Genomic DNA, 12,540 nt, shown 5'->3' with positions numbered 1-12,540 from the left:
GATATTGTAAAATGATTTTTTATTGTTATTTAATAATAAATTAATGTTTAAATTATTTTAAAATAATTATTTTAAAAATTAATAAATTTATCCTAAATAATAATAATGAGTTATGATTAAATGATATTTTTTTTTACAATTTCAATGCATAACTCATTTTCTCTCAAATTAAAGCAAGCTTTAGAAACAAACTTTAAAGTTCTTAGCAGGCGATTCAAGTCAGCTAGCACTTTTAAAGTTGTTATAGGGAAGTTCTATTAACTATAGCTAGTGGCGCGCCGTGGCGATTTGTTATAACTTTATAAGGACCATTCTATATTTTTTTATATCTATCTCAATACTCCAAAAATATGATAAATATTTTTTGAAAAATTAAGACGGTTGTAAAATTTTCCATATTTGTTTAATGATTTTTTCCCAAAAAAAAGTCTCTATTTTTTTTGTTGTAAGGGAGAAAAATTAAACAACAAAGACTAATTACACCAAATTATACCTATGAAGTAAAGTGGGTATATTTCATATTTTCATTTTCAAGAGAATGATTCATGTAGTACGAAATTAATAGTGGATAATCATAAAGAAGGGAATTTTATATACTTTGAACATTTTTTTTTCTTATAATAAGATATTCTATATAAAAAAAAGTCATAAATAACATTAAATGTGGGCATAGTGTAGATTTTTAGAAATATCATTCTTAAAAATATTATTTAGAAATATCTTATTCATATGGATGAAAAATTATGTCTTATAATATTGACTTTAATAATTAATCTCTAGTAGAGAATTAAATTGACGATCTTTAGTATGTTCTTTTTTAAAATTATATATTTTTTTATTCATAAAATTTGAATATAAAACTTTATTTTAAAAATTAATTTTAATTTTACTCAAATCAACGAACTGTTGATATAAATATTTGAATTTCATTGTATGCAATGTATTCTAACTATATTTTTTTTGGTCAGCAGTATTCCAACTATATTATTTTCCTCTCTTTTCTCTTGTAATGCCATGAGCCTTTGTTTGAACGAAATAAAAAAAAAAAAAAAGAATGAACATATGTGTACAATGTTTTACTTCATAAAGTTGAACTATAATATTTTTCTGTTAATTCACTAAACCTATATAAGATGATGATGTACTGTACTGATCATGTGTTAGGCAAAGCATGACTGTAGCCCAAAACTACAGATTATAAACTGACAAAGATAAAGTAAAGGTAAAATTAGACAAAGAAGCAGGCCAAAAGCAGCACAGAGAAAAGCATGAAAGAGAAGAAAATTAACCTTTTTGGGTATGTGGGAAATGGGTTGTCCCTATCTCCCTCCATGAATGAGTTTTCTTCAAAGTAATTCCAGCTTGGTAATGGGGGACCAATTGCTGAACAGTAATAGGTGGATGTAAGATTTCTAATTCAGGAGAAAAGAATAATTGTATTGACAATAAGAAAAGAACCAAAGGACTTCAAAGCAGAAAAAGATTTGAGATATATACTTTTCAGATTATTATTCTGTGAACATATTCTGTTTGTATTGACTTCCGAATTCATGAAATCAATTTGCATATCTAGTAAAGCAAGATACACCTAATGCCCAACATCATTTTAGTATATTCTTTTAGACTCTATGTTTTGATTGCACTAGCAGGTTCCACTCTATTATGTTCAACCCCATATATATCATTTACAGCTTCGGAATCTAGTACTTTTGGTCTAGCCAACAAGAAAATAAGAAAAAAGAAAAAGTTGAGGCCACCCTTTGGGCCAATGGGGCATGATCAGGTTTGCTAAGAGCCCTGCACGTGTTTTTTAGTTTTATCTATTTGTATGAACTTAAGAAGAAAAAAGAAAAATCACTCAGATACCTAAGTTCCACTATCTCACAACACAAGCATGATTGTGGAAGTGCATAAGGGATAGATAGTGTAACTGAATGTGAATGGATACGTATATCCAACCTTTCTTCCTTTAGAAAAAACTCAGCTCAGTGTATCCACCAGAATATGGCAGAAGTTCCTCCACCTCAATTCTGGAACGAGAACAACTCATAGTTTTCTTCAATCTGCCATGAGTTGACTCAACCTCAGCACAAAATATGCCATAAACAGGTCTGTGGTCTGAAAACTTTGATTCTCCGCGGACATATGATAACTGATGGAGACCTTCTCCGTACCACAAAATTCGGTCACACCTATGAAAGAAAAAATTCATATCAGCATAAGTAGCACAACTTGACAAAAATAAATCATAAACTATGAATGGTGCTTTATGCTTCGTTTTAGATCATCTAATTTTTTATCTTCATATCATTTTACTTCCTCTTTTAGCATTTATACTGAGTTTCTTCTAAATTCCTAGTAGGTGATGTGATAAATGATAATTTTAACCGGACTTCTAGTCGTGGTGGAGCAGTGCACACTACAGGACGCAAGTATCACCTTGACATTGCAGTAGGCCTAGTAAGTATCATTCATGAGTTATGTAAATTCTCCCATATATTATGCCATTATCAAATGGAAAGTATTTAGGGGTGTCCAAAAAATTATTTTGATCTGTGAACTACTTTAATACCAAAATGAATTAAACTATTAAAAACTGAATTATTTTATAAAAAACTAAACCTAAACTGTTTTAAGTTTTATTAATCAAACTGCTATTAAACATAGTTCAGTGCACTAGAACTAAACTGTTAATAATAGAAGCTTAGCTTTCAATTAAGCAGTGCCTGTTACCAACAACACTATATAATTTATGGTGGCTCTTAATAAGATCTGTGAATCTTTCATAAATTTCATCATAGAAGCTCTTGGCAATTTATTACTTAGACTTAAACATTAAATAACCGAAATTGATACTTGAATAATAATTTATGGTGGGGTTTGATGCAAATAATTTAAAGCCAAGATGGGAGATGACAAAATAACAGAAAATAGTTGCAGAACCCAAATTGGAATGTGTTGCAGGAACCTTCAGCAATGCCGTCAACAGAAAATTTGCAGCAGAGATCAGTTTAGCAAAAAAAATAAAAAATTCTTAAACATGTATCAGTTCTGTTCAGTTTTTTTAATAAAGAACCAATTCACTGAACTTGCAATAGTTCAGTTCTGTTCAGAATGAAAAATAAATGGTTCACTTTGGTTCTTAATAACCATGTTTTAATTCAGTTGAGTTCAGTTCAGTTTTAACTCTTGAACCAAACTATTAACCATCCTCTCTATTCTGTTTCCTTCTCTCTTCCCCTCTTTCTTTCTGTCTTTCTCTTTCCCACCTAAATTCTATATCATAATGCTTATAACTGTATAATTTTTGTAAGGAGCGTAAATATGGCAAACCTGTGGATCCAGACGTGTTGTTTCCTACTAACACCTCCTCCCACTTTGAGTAAAGTGTGCTTTCAGGTACTATGAATTGGACCTAATACACCTTGCTACCAGTGGTCACCCCTGAAACAGTGTAGAAGAAGAGAGAAAAGAAGAATGAGGGGAAAGAAGGTCACCAACATGAGACTTTTTATGAAAATCTTCTCTTCTCTCACGGTTTGACAAGAGTCATCACTGCTATGGGAGCAATATTCAGAAAAAGCAAAAGAATAAATGTTTGTTTGTGATTTTCCTAACGAAAAGTATTTTTTTTCTGAAATCATTTGATTTTCTCAAATGAGCAATATCAAAATGGGAAAGCGGGTGTTAACATGGATTGATTATTGTAAAAACTCAGCAAATATACATCCAATTAGTTTCGCTCAATTAATTTCATACCAACAAAAATCTAGCAACATAGCTATGATGTAGACCTCACCCAATATTTTTAACCCAATCGCAATCAACATCAACAAAGGAAGAGGTAAAAAAATGTGAGTAAAGGTAAAAAAAAAAAACTTAGCCAAAGCACAGGCTTCAAATTCCTGAAATGAGAAATTTAGAGTACTTACCTCGTAAGTTATGGTGGGTAGCGACGAAAGCCCTCCAACGACGTCCAAAGTTGCGGGTTTTGATTCGTAAGAGTAAGGAAAACCAAAAAAGGGGTAGAGAAGAGATGAAGAGAGAGGGAGAAGGTGAGAAATGGAAAGGAGAAAAGGAAGTGAGAAATCTGAGGGAAAGGGAGGGAGAGGGGCTAGGGTTCAGTAACGAAGAGGGGAAGGCCTTAGAATGCCACCGCGTCATTACCTAGGTTTTAACGGGCTTTGTTTTTTTTTTTAACCCAACTACGACGGTTTTACACTAAAACCCGGCGTAAATTTTATATAATATAACATTCTAAGGCGGTTTTTAATAACCGCCTTAGAATGTATGTCGTAAAATGTAATTTTTTTCAAAATAATTGCAAAAATGCCACCGCGTGACTATTTAAATCGGTTATCTAAATAACCGTCGTAGCACAGGTGATGTAAAAGGCAATATTTGTAGTAGTGAATAGTTTGCAAAGCAAATTGGGGATGATGAATAAAATGTAAAATGATTCAAAGGCACCAACGACAACACTAATTTGTTATAAACATGAAAAGTATAAAAAAATTAGAAACTTGAAAATGCATATATTATGCACCAGTCAAAGTGAATAAATGATTAGTTCTTCAAACATTACTAAAAGGCTTCAACAACTTTCAATTTTATAAGAACAATTTACATTTCAAATAAACTTAAAATCATTAATCTTAAGCCTTTGAATAACTTAAAATAGTTTTCCAAAAATTCATAAAATCTATATTTTTATATAAGCAAGTCGTTACGACTTTTTGATGACTTATAAATGCCTTGAAACAATTTGGCTTTCCAGGAAGGTTAAAAAGGTGCAAGAAATAATTGTCTTGAAATTCTTATTGTTGGTCCAAATTAGGGACGCTCATAATAATAACTGCTATGAACTGAATTTAATTATAGTTAATAGGATTAAATTGAATTTAAAATAAACTTTTTATTAAAAAAAATTAACTAAACTTATTTTTTATATTCTATTTTAAAAAATTGAATTGATATTAAAAAAAATTAGTACATTTTAATTTTAAAAAAAATTAACAGCTAACTATTAACTTAACATTCTAACTCGAGCGTTTACATGACTGCACGGGGCAATGAGGCACAATGGAGTGGCACACTCTCACTCACCAATTCAGTGGTGCACTCTCACTCAAAGATGCAATGAGACATGTTCGTCTTTCACTCTAAGTCAACCTTTGCCGCTCAAGTTTCAGTTTTCACTCTCATAGAGGTAAGACCCCAAATCCCAAATTCATTTATGGGTTATTTGATTTTGATTGAACCACTATGGTTATACAAACATCTTCTTAGTTTATGGGTTAATAATTTGATTCATTTTTACTGGTGTTGTCAGAAAATTATAGATGTGAGGAAGGTGTTTAATGAAAAGTCTAAGAAAACTGTTGTTTCTTGAAACTCGATTATGACTGTTTGTGTTGAGAGACTTTCGTTGGATGATAGGATTGAGTATTTTTTTTAGGATGTGGGGTTGTGGGTTTGAGCCTGATGAGACTTTCATGCTTGTGTTGTGGCTCTTTGCTTATGTTCTTCAAGCTCCATCCATTTATATTTCTTTTTTATTATTTACTAATACTATATATGTTATTGCTATTATATTTAATAATGAGTAGTTACTAATACTATATATGCTATTGCTATATTACTTGTAGTTGAATTCAATGACTTACTTCTTATCTTCAATGCTTATCATAATGGTAGAGATATAATGTATTTTTCCAAGAAACTTCAGTTATATTACTCTCTCGATTGTAATTGTTTCTTTTTTAGATTAGATGTTTACTTGGCTAGTCATTGGCTGCTTAGATACAATTTTGTTATTTACATACCTTAGTCATACTTTAGTCATTGGACCAATTGTTGTTGACACTTTTGGATGAGCATGGAAAATAAGGAACTTATTACTTTGGAGAGTTATCATATATCAGTTTGTCATTTATACCAATATTTTGCTAGTTAGATGGTATATTATATATTTGATTCAAGGCTTGTGGCTAAAGTAGGGTTTTTTGTTATGAATCTCTTTCTAAGATTGGAAGACTGAAATCCTAACACAGAAAACTCTCCCTCACAAAAAAAAAAAATAGAATTGAAACTTCTTCTTTATTGAACAAAGAACCAAGAACACAATAGAACCAAGATAAACAAGTTTACCCCCAAAAGGAGCACTCTCCTTTTCTTACTGGAACTCCCAATTAAAATGATTTCCCAAAATATCCTTTCCCCCTACAACACAGGGACTATATAAAGGAATACATTCTTCCTAACAAAACTGTAATAGATTCCTATCAAAAGCTAAATAACAAACTAATAACAGATATAACAAACTCCTAATCAGTTACAAAAAAGAGTCAGTCAATTACAAGTATTTGCCCATTTATATCCTATATTGGACCCTTTTTTTCCTTCTATAATAAACCTGTAGAGGTTTATCATAGTTAGAGTGCATCCTAAAATCATTCCCAACATTTTTCTTAATGTTTTAGATATTGTTGTGTGTGGTGTGTGAATTTTCTATACCTATGTGTATACCATTTTCCTAATTATTGTTTTTAACTTGTTCTTCCTTCTTTTTCCTAGTGTAGTGGTTTTTCCTTGACCCCTTTTGGTCTCTGTGTAGAAGACTCTTTTGTTGTTCAATATTACTAGGATTAGTCTTTGAGTTTGATTTAAACAATGGCATGCAAGCTTACTATGATGTCAAGTAGCGATGTTCAAAAAAACTAGTTCGGATTGAACTGGATTGTAATCGAACTTAAACCGAATTGGTCTTTTTCCCGAACTAGTTCAAGAAAAAATGAGTGTACTATTTTATAAAAACCAATTCGGTTAACTGAATTGTTTCTACAATACTAGTTCAATTAATCAAACTTGTTTTTATTTAAATATTTTTTTATTTGAAAAAAAGTTCAAAAACTAGTTCGAAAACCAGTTCAAAACTGGTTCGACTCTTATAACTAGTTTAAAACTAATTCAATTCAAAACCAATTTTTTAAAATCAGATCGATTTTGAACCAGTTTCTAAATCAGTTTGACTATTTGGATATAAAACTAAATCGATTAAAATTGTTCAGAACCAATTCGGTTTGATTTTTTTACCGAACTAGTTTTTGCACACCCTTAATGTCAAGTATGAACTTCACTTTTATTGAGTGATAGATGTTATGGAATTTAGAAAAAACATAGATTGCTATTATTGGTTTCTCTCTGTCCTTATTCTTGTTTTTCTTATAACTGAAATCATATGGATTCTTCATTATCGGAGACAACATGACATTCAATTGCTAATACTTCAGATGCCTATACCACTAAAGCTCCATTAACACATCATTCAAAAGCATCATCAAAGCATAAAACTCGATCAGTAGTGTGGGACAATTTGAAAAAAAGATTCCAATGAAGACTAGAAGGTGGCATGCAATTATTTTGGTACCATAATTAAGTTTAAGGGTGAACCAACTGCTATGAAGAATCATTTATAGAGATGCCCTGATAATCTAGATAAAGGACAAAAAGTGTAAAGATCAAATGCTTCCTCATCACAAAATTATAGAGGGGCAAATGGGTGGTGGTGTTGGCTCTTCACCAAGTTGTTTTAAATTTGACCAAGAGTTGTGCCGAAAGGAACTTGTGAAGATGTTTGTTATTGTCGAGCTGCCATTTTGATTAGTGGAGAATGAAGCATTCATCAAGTTTTTATTTGTCTTGAAACCACAATTTAATGCCCCATCATGTGGTACATTAGCACATGACATTCTTATACTATTTGATGAGGAGAAAGAAAAGTTGAAGAAATTTATTTTCAAGCACTGGGGGAGGGTTTGTCTTACCACAGATACATGGACATCAATCCAGAACTTCACTTACATGAGTTTGACTACTCACTTCATTGATAATAATTGATAGTTACAAAATATAATTTTGAGCTTTCATCAAATCACATGACATTATGAGAGAATATGGCAAAAAATGTTTAAATATGCTTGAATGAATAGGAGTTGAATCAGGTCTTTAGTGTAGCTGTGGACAATGCTTCATCTAATGACCTCGGGATTCAACACTTAAAAAGAGGTTCATGTTTCGATACAATGTACTTTTGAAGGGGGATTATATCCATATGCGGTGGTGTGCACATATTTTGTGCTTAATTGTGAATCATGGTCTGAAACATGTAAAAGAATTTGTTTTAAGAATCCATGATGCAATCAAGTATATAAGATTCTCACCATCTAGATTGGCTAAATTCAAGGGTTATGTCGAACAAGAGAAAATTCTCTACAAAGGCCTTATTTGCCTAGACTTGGAAATTAGGTGGAATTCAACTTACTTAATGTTGAAGGCAACTATCAAGTACCAAAAAGCATTTGACAGGCTTGAAATGGAAGACAGAAAGTATGTTGATGATCTACAAAGGGAGCATGGTGTACCTTCAAAATTTGATTGGAATGAAGCTCGTTCACTCCTACCTTTTTTGAAGATGTTTTATGATGCAACGATGCAAATTTCTGGTTCTTACTATGTCACCACATGTGTGTGTGTGTGTGTGTGAAGGAAGTATTTGCAAGTGGTAAGAAGATTTGCAAGTGTGAAAATCATAATGATGTTTGCATAAGTTCAATGGTTACTCAAATGAGATTTAAATATGACAAATGTTGGGGAACACCTAACGTAATCAATATTTTTCTATTGATTGTTGTTGTCCTTGATCTTGGTGTAAGGTGAAATTTGTAAACCCCTTTGTTAATTACTTATTTAATGAAGACCAGACAGATGAATTGAAGTTGAAGTTGTCATCTAGTTTAAAATCACTTTATGAGTAGTACCAAAGTGTTGAAAAAGGCTTTTAAATTAACTAAGAAGTAGTATAGTTGGATGAAGAAGATTATGATGATATCCATGGTATGAGTTTATATCTATGAACAAGCATGTATAAAATTGATGCATAAACTGACTTGGATAAATATCTTAATGAAGATTGTGATCCTTTCATTAAGTCAGTTAATTTTGATATTTTAAACTGGTGAAAGGTAAACTCAACCAAATTTCCTATCCTAGGAAGTATGGCCCGAAAGGTGTTAGCAATTATTATTTTTACTATAGCATCAAAATCTTCATTCAATGCTAGAGGAAGGATTCTTGATCCTTATTGAGGTTCCCTTACTCCAATAATGGTGGAAGTATTGGTTTGCATGCAAGATTGGTTGGAAGAAACTTCTTTTTCAATGTTTACTGATGAGGAATTTTAAAGAGCTCGAGAAATTTGAGCAAGGTAAGTTAATATCAATGTTCTACATATTTTTATTATGCTTTTATTATAAATTTTAGAAAGTAACAAAACATTTTTCTATTTGCAGATATGTTGTCTCCACATGAAGGAACTTCGTTGACCGCCACTATTAATCTTGATGATTGAAGGAACATTAATTGAGTGTAATTAGTATTTGTATTTACCTTGTTTGTCAGATTGGTTAATGTTGTTGTCTTGTATGGCAATGTTGACTGCAACCCATGTATATTTCAGGGAAATGAGATTTTCAAGCAAAAAAAGTTTAAGAAAGCTAAAGACTGCAATTCCAAGAGCATTGCCTTATCACCAATAGTTTTAGGACCTAATTTGTTAATCAATAGGACCAAATTTGTTTCAAACTTTTTGTGTCATGTTAGTTTTTTTAGTTCAGTCTCTGTCCAAGTATATTGATTAGTGAGACTATGGAATTTTACTTGCATTTTTGTTGAAACTACGAAATTTCATAACTTGCATTTTTGTTGTTTACATGAAATTGCTTATAATTCAGTTCAATTTTTTAATTTAAAAACTATAACTGAACTGCTTTTAAAAATTAAACTAAACTATTTTTCTCTAATGAATAGTTCAGTTCAGTTATTAAGAACTATTTGTACAATTTAGTTCAGTTTAGGACAAAAACTGAATTGAACTGAACTTTGGCCACCCGTAGTTCAAACTCAACAAATTCATGAATCGAACTCCACATTTGCAACTAGGCCTTACAACCCAAATCAAAGGAGAACAACTATTTCCACTACCTTAATTTGTTATTCCCACTACCATTTTCAAAAATTGTAGGGAATAGTCAAAACTACCCTTTTCCCCACCCCCATCCCTTCCCCTATATGTTTCCCCACCCTCACCCTTTCCTTTCTTTTTCCTCTTCAACTCTCTCTTCCCCCCATACCTAAATCCCCTCCCTATGCCTTTCCCTCTTCTTCTTCTCCTTCTCCCACTCTCTGTCCAACTCCTTATCCCTCTCACATACTCTAATGTTGCAAGGTAGAAACTTTTTTTTCTTTGTTTTTCTGTGCATAATGAAAATACGATTTTGTTGTGTTTCTTAACACAAAACACAAGGGAATCGTATATTTGTTGCATTTTTTGTTTCAAAAAGTACACAATGAAAATACGATTTTGTTATGTTTTGGGTTTAGAAACATAACAAAATTGTATTCTAGTTGTATTGTTAAATATTTATGTAGGATTTATTCCAGATGATGTTAGAGCTCCACATAGAGACTCCTAGACATGAGAGTTGTACTTGAAGGCACAGATAATCATCAGGTCATACAATAATTTCTGCTGATGGAACATGAAGGTTTGATAGCTAGATGTTGCTTAGCCGAGGAGCAATCGTTGTCTAGGAAGAAAGCCAACAAAAGTGGCAAAGGAGGTGACCGCAAGGGTGCTTGAGGAAATTTGTCATTTTGTTTTATTATGTATTCGACTTATGATGCTTTTTGTACAAACTTATTTTTATGTTGTATGCACTTATTTTTAGTAGTTTATGTTTGTCTTATTTTTATGTCTAAAAGATACAACCTAATAATGTAATAAAGAACGAAATTTTTATTAAATTCATACATTGATCCACACATAAATATCAACAATTAAAAACATGACTAAATATAGTTATTATCTCCATTAAAGCCTGTTGTCACCACTGATCCACACATCAGAGCAATGATCTATTCAGCAGGTCTTGGTTTTCTTGGTTTATGCAGTAGGACAAGGATTTCTATTGGAGATCGACCAACCATTGCAAACAACTCAATCGGACCTTTAGAACTAAACTGTGAAAAAGTGAAAAACATCTTCCCCACTTCATTATTGTATTTAAGCTCCATACAATTGTACTCAACACAATTGTCACCTACATATACAAGTTTACGATAAAAAACCCTCAAATAAGCTTCTTCAACCTCCGATGACATCTGTAACTGCTTTCCTCAAAGTAGCAAATGACATTTCGTCACTAATTTTTATGAATTTAGAACCACTAGACATTCAAACAATATTCCCTCAAAAGTTGATACCACATCACCATCATAATACAGAACAACAACTACTCCCTCCATCTTCAATCCAATATGGTGAAAGATCCAACACAATGCATTGAGATTTCTCAAACTACTCATATACATGATTTCATTGTGTTGATTAACACAATAAAATCATGATTCTATTGTAAATGGGGGCAATTGAACAACGAAAGCATGCTTCTTTGTGCAATTGGGATGATATCAAATAACATGACTGAAACACGATTCCATTGTGTTACCTCCACTACAGAACGAAATCATGTTTCTGTTGTACGATTGGGGGATCAATTAACACAATAGAAACATAATTATGTTGTGTTACTTCCACTACACAACAAAATCGTACTTTTATTGTGCATTTTTTTACCCCCCCCCCCAATTGCACAACAGAAACACAATTCTGCTGTTCAATCTTGGGATATGGTTAAAGTGCATCCATGTGGATAGTGTCATTAGCAAAACTAGTAGTGTTAATAGAAATTCTTAATCAGACCCGTTTGTTCTTCTATAGGAAGAGGCCCAAGCCCATTAACTCCACCACCCTATTCTCTATTTACATTAGGGATTTACTTTGGGCACCCAACACTTTTTCATTTTTTCCAAAATTATCCCTAACAAACATACAAATTGTTAATCTGTACCTAGAATTTTTTTTTAATTCTTTTAAAAAATATTTTACAAACTAATTTAAAATTAATGACCTAGGTAGGATTCAAACTTGTGACTTTTAGATTATTAATACGACATCCTAACAAACTAAGCTAATAAGTCAATTATATTATATAATAATCAATATCGATATATATAATATTAAATTTTTTAATTATATTTAATGCACATATAAATTTACATAATAAATTTTATGATAATTAGTTTTGTTCTAATAATTAATTTGTTTACATATATAAATTATAAATAAAAATTATAGGTTTAATAAATATTTATATATGTAAAAAAATATATTATTATATCAAAATTAATTATTATAAAATTTATCATGTAAATTATTATATGTATTAAATATACATTAAAAATTTTATTATCACGTATAAAACCATTAATTATTTTATAATATAATTGATTTATTAGTGGAGTCTATTTGAATTCTCCATAGGCCATTTATTCGTAGAACTATTTTTTTTTTTTTTTTTTTTTTATAAATTGTATGAAGCATTCGCAATCCATATGAAGTCTATAAAAGAGAATATCAAA

The 12,540-nt window shown here is 31.2% G+C and overlaps 1 long non-coding RNA gene across 1 annotated transcript; it reads right to left on the bottom strand.

The window, feature by feature from the left end:
* Window positions 1-1,112: 1,112 nt before the first annotated feature.
* Window positions 1,113-2,326, bottom strand: LOC102666344 (uncharacterized). Its single transcript, XR_418600.4, has 3 exons — window positions 1,960-2,326; window positions 1,290-1,383; window positions 1,113-1,202 (listed from the first exon to the last, which is right to left on the bottom strand). It is a non-coding gene; the product is annotated as an uncharacterized lncRNA (long non-coding RNA).
* Window positions 2,327-12,540: the final 10,214 nt, after the last annotated feature.

Source organism: Glycine max, chromosome 15 (genome assembly GCF_000004515.6).
Source record: "Glycine max cultivar Williams 82 chromosome 15, Glycine_max_v4.0, whole genome shotgun sequence".
Lineage (NCBI taxonomy): Eukaryota > Viridiplantae > Streptophyta > Magnoliopsida > Fabales > Fabaceae > Glycine > Glycine max.
This window is presented reverse-complemented; position numbering and strand designations above follow the sequence as displayed.